General features: G+C 35.5%; 1 protein-coding gene across 2 annotated transcripts in view; it reads right to left on the reverse strand.

Annotated features, from left to right (window-relative positions):
* LOC123308467 (lachesin) overlaps positions 1–12,836 on the reverse strand; it is a 422,460-nt gene that overhangs the window by 95,284 nt on the left and 314,340 nt on the right. The window lies entirely within an intron of this gene.

The following is a 12,836-nucleotide window of genomic DNA, read 5'->3' on the forward strand; positions in this document are numbered from 1 at the left end:
GCGCAGCAGTCCCATTCTGCAACTACTGCACGCATCCGACGCACTACCGAAACCGTTCCTTCAGGCTGTGGACCAGATGTGGCATGCTGATTTCCTCAATCAACTTCAAATCTACGAATTTCCCTAGGATACTGTCGATGCACACTTTATTGATTTTTACAAAATGAATGCTGGTATGCCTGATTCACATCAATGACCTTCTGTACGCAACTTCTTTGCAGACCATATGGCATTAAACTTCATGAACTGATCTTCATTTCATCCCGAATATAAAGATACAAGACATAGCGTCGGCACTAAGCTGACATCTCAACATCATAAATGACTGGGGATTCAAGAACCTCATGAGTTTCTACGTGCTGTTATCTAGATTATCCAACGAAATTCACCTTAATCCGCTGGCAACAACGTAATTGACTTGGCAATTTCCCCGGAAAGAAGCTGAGATTTTTCTTTAGAGCTCACAAATATTTTTACAAGGAAATTTTTACGGAATTAGGGTACTGCTCCCATGTTTCGGGTGCTGCACCACTAACTTTAATCGTAGGGCTTGACTGCTGTCAGGAGAGGGCTGTTCTTCTGATATCTGATACCAATATTATCAAGAGTTTGGTTACTCTGTCATATTTGCGCACTGTGGCCGATCTTTCACTGTTCTATAGATTATACCATGGTCAATGTTCTTTGGAGCTGAACTTTGTTATGCCACAGCTTGATTCTCAATCTTTCCAAAAACTCGTCAAATAGCTGAATCCCACAGGTAAACAGTCGAGATCCGTACATCTAGAACGTCTCGATATGACTCCACTCTACTATTATATCTAGCTAGAATATCCAGAATTATGGTTCTGGACTGTCTTCATCCAGTTCCCAGTAATCTTTCTCACATCATCGCTCCAGCGTCAGCGTGTCGGTGGTTGGCCTACGCTACGTTTTTCCTCTTGTGGTCGCCATTCTATCATCCTTCTAGTCCATCTTTCATTTGATAATCTGGCTATGTTACCTGCCATCTCCACTTCATTCTAGTTATGCGTTCTACTATGTCCTCAACTTCAGTTCTATGTCTGTTGGTTATGTTAGGTATTTTGTTTTTCTAGTAATTTCGAGCATAGCTCTCTCCATTCCTCTTTGGGCAATTCGTAGTTTTTCTGCTGATTTTTATCAGTGTTTCTGCGCCATATGTTATTACTGGCAACACGTATTGCTAATAAACTTTTCTCTCCAAGCATTTGGGTGTATCACTTCTAAAACCCAGGTGACCATATCTTATAACAGTTATGAAGCAGAAATGTATCTCACGCTCCTTGTTTTATAACAGATATATCACACTAAGGCCCGGTACTTTCACCTTCGAATAAATTTTATTCAACGAATAATGACGTACCGACATTCGATCTATGACAAATAAACTCTTCTAATTAAGTTTCAATGACAGATTTATTCGAGGAATAACACTATCTGAAAGTGAAAAGACTGCATTTTTACTAATCTTACGAATAAGACTTAATAAATGCGAATAAATTTATTTATTCGCACGTGAAAGTACCGGGCCTAAGAGTACAAATACAGAGCGCTTATGTAGCAGCTATGCTCCTATGTCCGCCTCAAACAAGGAACACATCTCCTTTCTAAAAGGAGCATCAATAGTTCAAACATGGATCATGCAAATATTTGTTCCATGGGAGATCTATATATATTACGTTCATGTGCTCTGTTTATTATGTTTCATTTGTTATTGAAAACGCTTTCAACAAAAAGATGAAAAATTATGGAAATTAATATAAACTACTGCAATAATATTGAACTCGTATTTTGATTGTTCAAATAGTGTGTGTTTATCAATCATTTCTGAAAATAAAATTCAAAAACATCTCACATCAGTTCGGCGAGGTATGTGAACGAATGAACTAATGTTCAAAAACAATATATTTTTCAGATTACAAAATTAGTGCACACGTTAATAGAACTAGAAAGAATAAATTACATCATGCAAACTGCAGGAATCCATGATTATTGTTCTCCAAGAAAGATTAGGGCATGTCTTTCTGGTCTTTGCACTTTCCTGCATTCCATAAAAAGAATAATAAACAGTTTATTAATCTTTTGGCTTAGGTCAATAAGTTTTTAGAAGAATTGTGTCCATGTTATAAGTTGTGAGAATGAAAAGAATACTTTATGCATATTTCATATCTTTCTGAAGAAAATTTTTAATATAAGTATATGATTTATTCATTTATTTCTACATATGAGGTACATGCAACACGTGAGGAAATAACCTATATCGAAATTTAGGTATATCAAACAGGATATTATTTATTCAAATATAATTTTTATATGCTGGATATAATAAAAACATAGCCTTTTATTTTTCATAGGACTGCTATGAAAATACGAGAAATGATTTATTGACCTACAGTTCGATATCCATAGCACTTTCTTTTCAGTAATTCACCATTTCACTGGAAAATCACTGTGATACACAAATAACTTATCAAACGTTCAATATCTGCACTTCACTTTCAGTAATCCACTATTCAACTGACAAAACATCTAAATGATAATAAAAACATATCGAAACGACAGCAGTATCAATAGCACAATCCTCCATATTTGTTTACGTTTTACAGCGCCCTCGACGGTAGTTAAAACGCTTATGGTGTCATGCTCTGTTCATGATCTCAAAATGATACATGGCAAATAAAGAACAATGTTACAAATATGTTACGTGGATATCATGGAGCGGGAACATGAAATTTACAACATTTGGATATAATTTCGATACAGCACAGGTACATCCCAAATATCGTATCAGACACGTAATGGTTACAGAAAAATATCACATAACAAAGTTCCCCATTCGATCTCCCAAGAAAAGATAACAGATATGTAACTGGTCACCTGGGAAGTCTCTCGTAGTTTTCCAAAAGTAGCTCAACTCAAACATATGTTTGGTTGTTCTTTCCGATTTTTGTAGTTAAGAGGGGTCTAAACCGTTTTAGTGATCAGTTCAAAAAGAGAAAATGAATATCTGACGTCACAAACCACTAATTTATATGGGGTTTTCATTATAATTGAATTCAATTAGTTCGTCATCACGGAAAGTCAGAAAAATTTTTATTCGTCAGACGGAACAAAAAGTTTTTTCATTGAAGAACAAATATTCGTTCATGTTATTGACCTTCCGAGGTGAAACTATCTCTTCTATGAATTTCTACATCAAAAAATTTCTTGAAAAGTCTCGCCATTGACTACAATTCGTATCCTGGTGAAATTGAAAAAAGATGTTGGGAACTATTGTGATGTCCTCAACTTTTACTTATTGTTCAAGTTTTCTGGCAACACCCCACACTCTGGTAGTCTTTTGCCCTTTACCCCTTATACAAATGGCGAGAAAGTCCCGTGGTATAAACTCCTCTCAAGTACCTGGAGTGAATTCTCCAGAGCTCACATCAGTATTTTTCTGAATTTATTTCTTATGGTTTGTGCTGAGTCGCAATGAATTGATTAAATTGCGCTCATCTCACTACATACACAATTACATTCTACTGAATTATTCAATGTTTTCCACGTCCTGAAAATGCATGAGAGTCCCAAACTGTTCATATATACGTAGCGTATCTAACGTAAAAACTGCGAATAATGAAAAGGTAGAATCAGTTAACTTTCCACACCGGCGCCAAAGAAAGTTTACAGAAATATGCTCGTTCCCATTCGAAGCGGACGATGCTTTCGGTTTTTATAACATATTTATAACCGTAAATGAAATGGAAATGGGCACCGGATACGAGCTACGGTTAGGTCTCTCTTGTTTTCGTTGAGGCCAGTTTTTGCCGACGAAAATTCGAGGTGCGCGATGATGTCGTCACTAATATCCCCTTTGTGATGAAACATTCATGATTACGGGGTGCCTTCAAAGAAAGGTTGGGGCTATATTGCGATGTGCGGTCGGATGAGGTGAGGAAATTAATTTAGGAGAACGAAATTACCTCATTAAATAACTCATGAGAGATTAGAGCTGTTCAAAATGGATCATTTTCAATCGTCAGAGAAAATTAATGAATAATACGTGAAAAAGTGAATGGGTACTGAATAACTGATGGAAATTCTGGACGTATTATGATTATTTCTTGAGGACACAGTGTAATGAAAAATTCATTATGATGAACTATCTTGATTTTGATTTGAGGTATTTTAGAAGAAGGAGGCGATATATTTTTTTTTGAAACCTCTTATGGGGTTTCTCTGCCAACTTTTGAAACACAAGGAATTAAATTAAAAAAAATATTTTAGCAGGCTCTTTGGCCCGTATTAATAGTCACATCTCAAGTATTGAGAATATCTTAAGTAACGTCTTGAGACATCAGTTTAATTAATAAATTTGACTTGAGACTCTGTCAAGATGACATGTTAATCAGCGATCTCACTTGAGTAGGCGCTTATTAATAAATGTGACTCAAGTTCACGAATGATCTCAAGATAGGTTTTGGGAACGTCAAATTTTGAGTGTGGTCGAACCCTGACTCAAGATGATCTCGAAATGAATGTTGGGTTGGTATGCTTTGTGAACTGACAGTAATTTAATTGTCTTTTGTGCTTCCAAAAATCGGCATTATTAGTCAATGTGGAATACACGGAAGATGTGGTCACCTACCACGACGAAATCGATTTCATGAAGTTTATCGCAACAGAAAATCAGACTTCTCAATTAATGTCCAAGCCATTGTTGGGCCTAATACAGAATTTTTGGATATTGTAACAAGATGGGCAGGAAGCATGCACGACACAGGAGTTCACATGAGGTACACACAACGTGTACTGGATGGGCGATCGAAAATCCTGCTTCGTCACATTTTATTGTGAGTCACAGTATTGAAAAATATCAAGCAAAAATAAAAATACTAATTTCTCTTTTCGTTTTGTAGTCTCAAGTATATCTCAAGACCATTACTCAAGACATTCATATGTTGAGTTTCAAATCTCGTTTCTTGAGATAGTATCAAACTGACAATGACTTGATATGCGTTTATTAATAAGCCGTCATCTTGAGGTGCTGTCACTATCTTTAGACAGTATCAACTGAGATAGGTCTTGAGACCCGTTTTGAGATATGACTATTAATATGGGCCTTTGACTTGTACATGTTGTTGTTTCTTTATTGTTCATTTAATAAATAGATGTATCGTGTGTATACATATGTTGCTGTTTCTTTATTGTTCATTTAATAAATAGCTGTATTCTGTGTGGTATTTTTCCTGCTTCTTGGAAATATGCGGTCGGGCGCCCGGTACCTGAGTCGAAGAATATTGAGAGGAACTTACCCGCTCTTTCTAAGGTAATCGAGAAGACTTCATCGGATCAGATGAATACTTTTTTTCTGATAATTACTTATTGCCCGACTTACTGTTTCCGTAAGACCTTCAGCACTTATCTAATCAACTACTCTGGCTACCGTTACTGATACCATCTTCCATAGTTTGAATGAAAAACTTGTCTCAGTTTGAATTTTGTTGGACTTTCAGAAGGCAATTAATCATCTTTTATTATGTGCAAAAGTGAGATTTCGTGGTTCCACCCCACTTGCTGTTGCTCTGATCAGGTCTTACTTGTCACTGCGGAGTCAGATGTTTGAAGTGAGTGGTTGTGTGACTGAGTCGGTTCTTATTTGATCTGGGGTTCTGCAGGGGTCAATTTTGGGGTCACTTCTTTTTCTGATTTATACCGTCAATCTGCTCGAGGTCTTAAGATTTTGTCTTGCGCATGCTTATGCTGATGACAAACAGCTCATTAATTCGTTTGAGATGAGTGATCTGGGTGAAGCTTTCCAGCGTATTAAGTGTGACCTTCAGAGTGTCTGTGATTTTGCAGTTTCCCATAATTTAAGGTTGAATATCAGTGAGTGCAAGTATTCCATCTTTTCGAGTTCTCATCAGTACTCCACAGTTGCGGACAGCCTCCCATCTTGTGCGAGACTGTGAGGAATCTGAGTGTCATTTTTGACTGTAAGCTTGATTTTTCCAGCCATGTGGTGGGTATTGTGAGGACAGCCTGAGACTAGTTTATGGTTCTCGTCGTTTCTTGACATTTGGCGTCCAGATATCCTTAGCTGAGTCTTCGATCATTTCCCTATTCGATTATTGTGATTTTTGCTGCTTTGTTTATAGACTCCTTAAGACTGGGTATTGTGCTGCTCTTTATGGAAGGATCATCTTTAGAAGTTCGTTGCGTTCAGTAAATATCAAACGCACGTTTTCCTTCACAACTCCTGTGCATCGTACTGCAAGATTTACAAAGGGTTTTGAATTTAATGCGGTAAAATTCCTCAACAGTGTGGACAGGGATGCTTTAAATTCAACCTAGTTCAAGCATCAAATGTGGAATTCTCACTCAATTCTTTAATTCATTTACTCTGTTGTTTGTTCTCTTCTTCTTTTTTTTTAATAAACCTAACATTTATTTGTATATTTATGTATTCAGCACCATTTTTGTGGTTACAATTTTCAATTGTTTATTTCGCTGTCACTCCTTCCGTGAAAATTTGTTATATATTATTGTTTAATTTTTTGTGTGTGTGTATAATCTGAGGAAATAATAACTAACCGTCTCGGCTTGATTCTTCTAATATCTTATATGGTCATGTGTCTGTGTACACTTTCCAGGTGATTAGTGGATTTATTATTATTATGTCAACAATATACAGATTGCGAAGATTCTACTCCGAACATAGAGATTGTTCACGATAAATAAGCGCACTGTAAAGTAGCAATCACTTAGTGCGAGAATAATTTTTTCACTTTTGCCTTCCAAACCATACTCTATTTCAAATTTCGAAGATAGGAAAATTAAAATATATTCGTAGGCTAAAGCATTTCCTGATCTATAAAAAATATCAAAAGGAAACGAAAAAACCGTCCTTTTCCTGCAAGAAATAATTGAATAGGGCAATTCTGAATGTGTCCACATGTATTAGGGGTAAGTTAACGAGTAAATGAACACTTGTTCCATTCCTGTGTTGGTAGCTTTTCACATTTTTCTGAAACATATTCAGATGAATAAGCACATTAATCAATATTGTGGTGATGTGTATTCATTATCTGTCAGGCCTTGTTCAAACTAGGCCAGTAGTTTATACAAGTATACTTCATTCAAATTTATTTTAGCAGTCGGTTGGCCATGAAATAATTTTCTCAAGTTTTTGTAACTAGAACGGAGTAAGGTTGGCACTCATGAAATGTCGTTAATGTCATAACGCCGTTGCCACAACTAATATCAATTTTTATTACGAAAATTCGAAAATGTCGAAAGTGATTGAAAAAAGAGACAGGGTTTCAGGAAATGCTATTTAGAATTCAGGTCCGCTCATTCAAATAGTTATACCCTGATATTCTAAAATCCACAATACGTCAGGCTGTAGGGAACATATTCAATGTAAGAGAATTTATATAATGTTTTATCTGAATCTAAACGACTTATATTTCAGCTGAATATTTCCACAATCAGAAAGATTGTTAATGAAGAGGATGACAAAGAATTTCCTTCTATTGGGGGACCCAAAAAAGTGGTGGCATTTGATAATTTTATGTTTGAGTGAATTAATGCGAAAAGTTTACTACAGGATTTTCGATAAATGTCATCGGAGAATAAGTTCCCTAAAATGGATTTTTCTATTTTTCATTTGACTTGTCCTATACTATGTAAATGTCTTAAGGTACTAGTAAATACTTAATTATTATTATTACATCAATGTATTGAGATGAATAGCCACAAATACGCGCAAATTACCATGTTACTTGTTTATTCATGTGAAATTTTTGTTCAAAGGTGAAATTCATCTTAACTTGAAACTTCCTTCAATTCCTTTTACTTATATTGATGTAAGATGATTTTTGTTGAAGAATTTAACATTCTTGTAATTATCTGTTAATTCCTTCGGGAGATACCCATTCCCAACCACTGCATCATATATGCATTTCATCTTCGGGTTAATATTTTTGAAATCTACAAATGATGTAAGCCAAAGAAGATATCGAACATTAACTCTCCTCAAGCTAGCATATTATGATATTATACTGATCTCTTGTATTTGCCATGCCATGCAAATAACTGGATTTGATATGCCTTCAAACATTTTGTATAAACTTCAATTATGTTCGTCACATATTTTCTGAAGAGATTCGACATTGTGATAAAATACGTAATAACAGAAACTTTTACGTAGAACGGGCAACATAGCGTTGATTTATAACCCAAAAATGTTTTGACAAGCTTCATAACCCCACATTTTCGTACTATACAGAGTGAAATGTGTCAAATTTCCATGGCCAACCGACTGCTAAAATAAAATTGAATGAAGTATAGGTACCGAGTAATTTAGTAGCTAAAACACCCGCTACTGTCCTACTTGACTAAATTTATGGTGATCAGACTCTAAATTACTCGCTTCTCGACAAAACTACTGAAAAAGGCTTTATTTTGAGCTTTTGTGCAAGAAAAATTGGAATGAGGTATATTTTTTGTTTATATTTCAAAAAATATACATAAAATATTAGGAATAATCTGAATTGTTCTTGGAAGTTGACGTATTGAAACATAAAAAACACAAAAATTGGCTTTCGTTCCATCCTTCTGAATATTTATCAGATCATTTGAAAGAAAGATATTACCACATTATCCCTGGAATTCATGATATAAACTATATTGGTAATGTCGGCTTCGTGCAGTGAAAAATGAGAAAGCAGCACAAAGAGCTATAAAAAGCTCAGGGAGCGATAAAAGTTCCAACCAATTTTTACGTGTATCTCGCATGAATAAAATAGATGAACATATCTATAAAACGCCAGCTTGGAAATGATGTCTTCTTTTTCGAAGGTGGGGATACAAAACAGATAGGGACAGGGGATTATTATACTAAGGAAAGATTTATAGTGCTTTCTTCATTCGATGTCATATTTCTATGTGGTCAATAAATGATAAAGACATGGCGCCTGCAAATAAATGTGAAGCACCTTGGAATAGACCTCTTGTTGAACATCAGTAGGGATACTTCATATAATTTTTTTTCAATAAAGCCAAGTTACTAGACTAGAAGGTGTAGACGAGTTCATGATTTCAATTTTTATATGGATTCTGAACAACACTGATTAATATCATTCTGGATGATGCGCAGTACTATACTGCATTCACAGTTATTTTAGCAGTGGGTTGGCCATGAAATAATTTTCTCAAGTTTCGTAACTAGAATGGAGTAAGGTTGGCACTCATTAAATGTCAATGTCATAACGCCGTTGCCACAACTAATATCCATTAATATCACGAAAATGACGAAAGTGATTGAAAAAAGAGGCAGGGTTTCAGGAAGTGCTATTTAGAATTCAGGTACGCTCATTCAAATAGTTATACCCTGATATTCTAAAATCCACAATACGTCAGACGGTAGCGAACATATTCAATGTAAGAGAATTTATATAATGTTTCATCTAAATCTAAACGACTTATATTTCAGCTGAATATTTCCACAATTAGAAAGATTGTGCATGAAGAGGATGACAAAGAATTTCCTTTTATTAGAAGTCCCAAAAAAGTGGTGGTATTTGGGCATTTTATGTTTGAGTAATGCGAAAAGTTTACTACAGGATTTTCGATGAACGTCATCGTAAAATAAGTTCTCGAAAATTGATTTTTCTATTTTTCATTTGACTTGTCCTATACATTGTAAATGCCTTAAGGTACCAATAAATACCTAATTATTATTATTATCTCAATGCATTAAGATGAACAGCCACAAATACGCGCCAGTTGTCCTAATTGTTTATTCATGTGAAATTTTTGTTCAAAGGTGAAGTTCATCTTGATTGAACCTTCCTCTAATTCCTTTTACTTATATTGATGCAAGATGATTTTTGTTGAAGAATTTAACATTCTTGTAATTATCTGTTAATTCCTTCGGGAGATACTCATTCCCAACCACTGCAACATATGCATTTTATCTCCGGGTTAATATTTTTGAAATCTACAAATGATATAACGTATTCAATCTTTAGCCAAAGAAGATAACGAACATTAACTCTCCTTAAGCTAGTGCATATTATGAGATCATACTGATCTCTTGTATTTTCCATGCAAATAACTGGATATGGTATGCCTTCAATCAGTTTGTATAAACTTCAATTAAGCTCGTCACATATTTTCCGAAGAGATTCGACATTGTGATGAAATACGTAATAACAGAAACTTTTACGTAGAACGGGCAACATAGCGTTGATTCAAAACCCAAAAATGTTTTGGCAAGCGTCACAACCCCACATTTTCGTACTATACAGAGAGAAATGTGTCCAATTTCCATGGCCAACCGACTGCTAAAATAAAAGTGAATGGAGTATATGTAGCTAACATGGGCGCCCGCAGAAATTTTTCTCAGGGGGGGGCAAAATATCATCTACGATTCGTTTTACTGAAAGAAAAATTTCTCTAACGGTGTCTATCAGAATCTCAGGGGGGGCCACGGCCCCCCCCCCTGCCTCCCCCCTGCGGGCGCCCATGGTAGCTATTATGACTTTATATAGCCTTGCAGCTTTCACACTCCTCTCCAGAGAAACATTCACTTATCCCAGATATCTGGGATAAGTCCTCTGGTTTTCGGGCTCGTGGTGGTGGTGGACTCCGGACTGCTTCTCGACTTCCTGGTCCCGTTTTGAATCTCAGGGAGTAGAAAGTCCAAGAGAAAAGTGAGAAGGAAATACACAATCGATCTGCGATAAAGTGAGATGGAAGATGCGCTTAAGAATACGAGCCTTGATGTCGATCGATTCTTGTCTACTCTTTGGCTGCTTGGTGTCGAACGGGATGCTGGGTTTTTCACGTTGTTTTACATTTTCTGATGTATTTGCGAACTGTCACTAGTACCACCGCTTATTGTATGACTCTATAGATATTTTCCAATTGCAGATAGTTTCTTCAAATTCCTGTAGATGAAATGTCATCTGATAAGCTTAACATCTTTCAGCGTCCATTGTTCTCTGGTTTGTTCCTCGAGATCTTTGTATTTCGAAATATTTGCCCGCGAACTTCTTTTATTATTACCTATTAATATACAAATGAAGAAAGGAACGCACCTCAAAATTAACAAAATTTGTGGCCTCAGCAGTAAACGAACACAACATGGTGTCCTTAAAAAAAATTACAAGCATACTGAGCCAAAATAAAAATATTTCAGAACAAAGTGTCACAACCAAGATCATATAGCAAAGGAGGCCCATAATTAATGGTTCACCAACTTTTACACCAAGAGTTATGAAATCGAAATCATCAGAATAATACAGTGTAAGAGAATAGTTATTGCAGACATACACCAATTTGAAGTGCATCAACGGCAATATACTTCTGAAATTCAATACTCGCCGAAGTGAACTTGTGGGAACTAATGCAGAAGGGCAAATAAAACTGCCTGAGTCTATAAAAGTTTACTTGAATATCATTTAGGAAAGACAGAGGAGTAAAGATGAATTTTCGAAGAAGGAAATATGTGAGTAGACAGTATAGAAAAAAGATGTGTAATTGATGAACTAGTATTATAGTGAAAAGCAATTAAGTTTTTCTCGATACATTTAGTAAGTACATGTAATATTTCAAAAAAGTACTTTCTAACTTGACAGAGATGTGCTGAAAACCAATATATTATTTAAATTTTCAATAACTCACAAAGGCTAGGTATATAATAGTTATTTGTGCAACCAGTTGGGAAAAGCATTATTTTTCGTAATAAGCGAAATTCGAAAAATAGTGTTTCCCAACGTGTTTCGTACATTTTTTTTTCTTATTTTGAATGTTGCTATGAATTCAAATTAAAAGTACCTAAAACGTCTTGGAAAGCTTTCCTCGGAAATTCCTTCAAAATCGTCTAGTGACAGAGATTATTCAATTTTTCACTCCGTTACTATGAAAACAAGTATCGCTTCATCATCGAAATATTTTACTTTGCGTCGTAACTGGTTGCGAGAAGTGAAACGTTTCAAAACGTCAATGAGTTTTAAAAAGTGTCACTTTATATGTCAAAATTATGAAAAATATATGATATTTAACGTACCTACTAATTTGTGAACGAAAAGTCGACTATTTTTGAATGCGAGTAGGTACATTTTACTGATTTACTTTTCGTCCGGCTTTTCGTCACTAAGCAATATATTAGATCCCGGAGTGATCGAACCAATTTTGTGAATACAAAATTTGATGAAAACATAAGTACCTGTGACAATTACTGACATTTGATGTTGTCAAATCAATTGTTTACGGAATCGGCTAGATTTTGCCAGTGAATTAAGCACGTGGTCTGAATGTTAGTGTTCATATCAAGATCATATCATAATCAAGAATGGATAGTGATAGATATTTATTCGAATTTATTAGAATCTCTGGACCTCATGGACCTTAGTGATAGCAGTAACACTTCACGAGAGCTCAGGGAATTGGCAATTTTGGCCCTCTTGATGAGGCCATAAAACGGGTAATTTCTTACTTTCATAAAGGTATGTGAGGTTGACGAAAAAATGTAATATACACCTCGGCAAAAATCTGTCTATATTATCTCGCCATTTGTATGACCACATAATTAGTTTATTAAAGTACCCTTTGATGAACACTTCGTTGATGCATCCTATGTAAAGCGTTCTTATCAGAAACATTTCCATACACCAGTATTTTACACCTGTCATTTGCACCTATAATTTGCACCCTTTCATATGAATCAAGGTGGAGGGAATACTTCAGGGAACCGTAGAATAGTTGGCTGTTGAACTAACCCATTCCTCTCATCATCATACCTGCCTCACCAGCTAGTGCAGAGT

The sequence above is a fragment of the Coccinella septempunctata genome, chromosome 2 (genome assembly GCF_907165205.1).
Source record: "Coccinella septempunctata chromosome 2, icCocSept1.1, whole genome shotgun sequence".
Lineage (NCBI taxonomy): Eukaryota > Metazoa > Arthropoda > Insecta > Coleoptera > Coccinellidae > Coccinella > Coccinella septempunctata.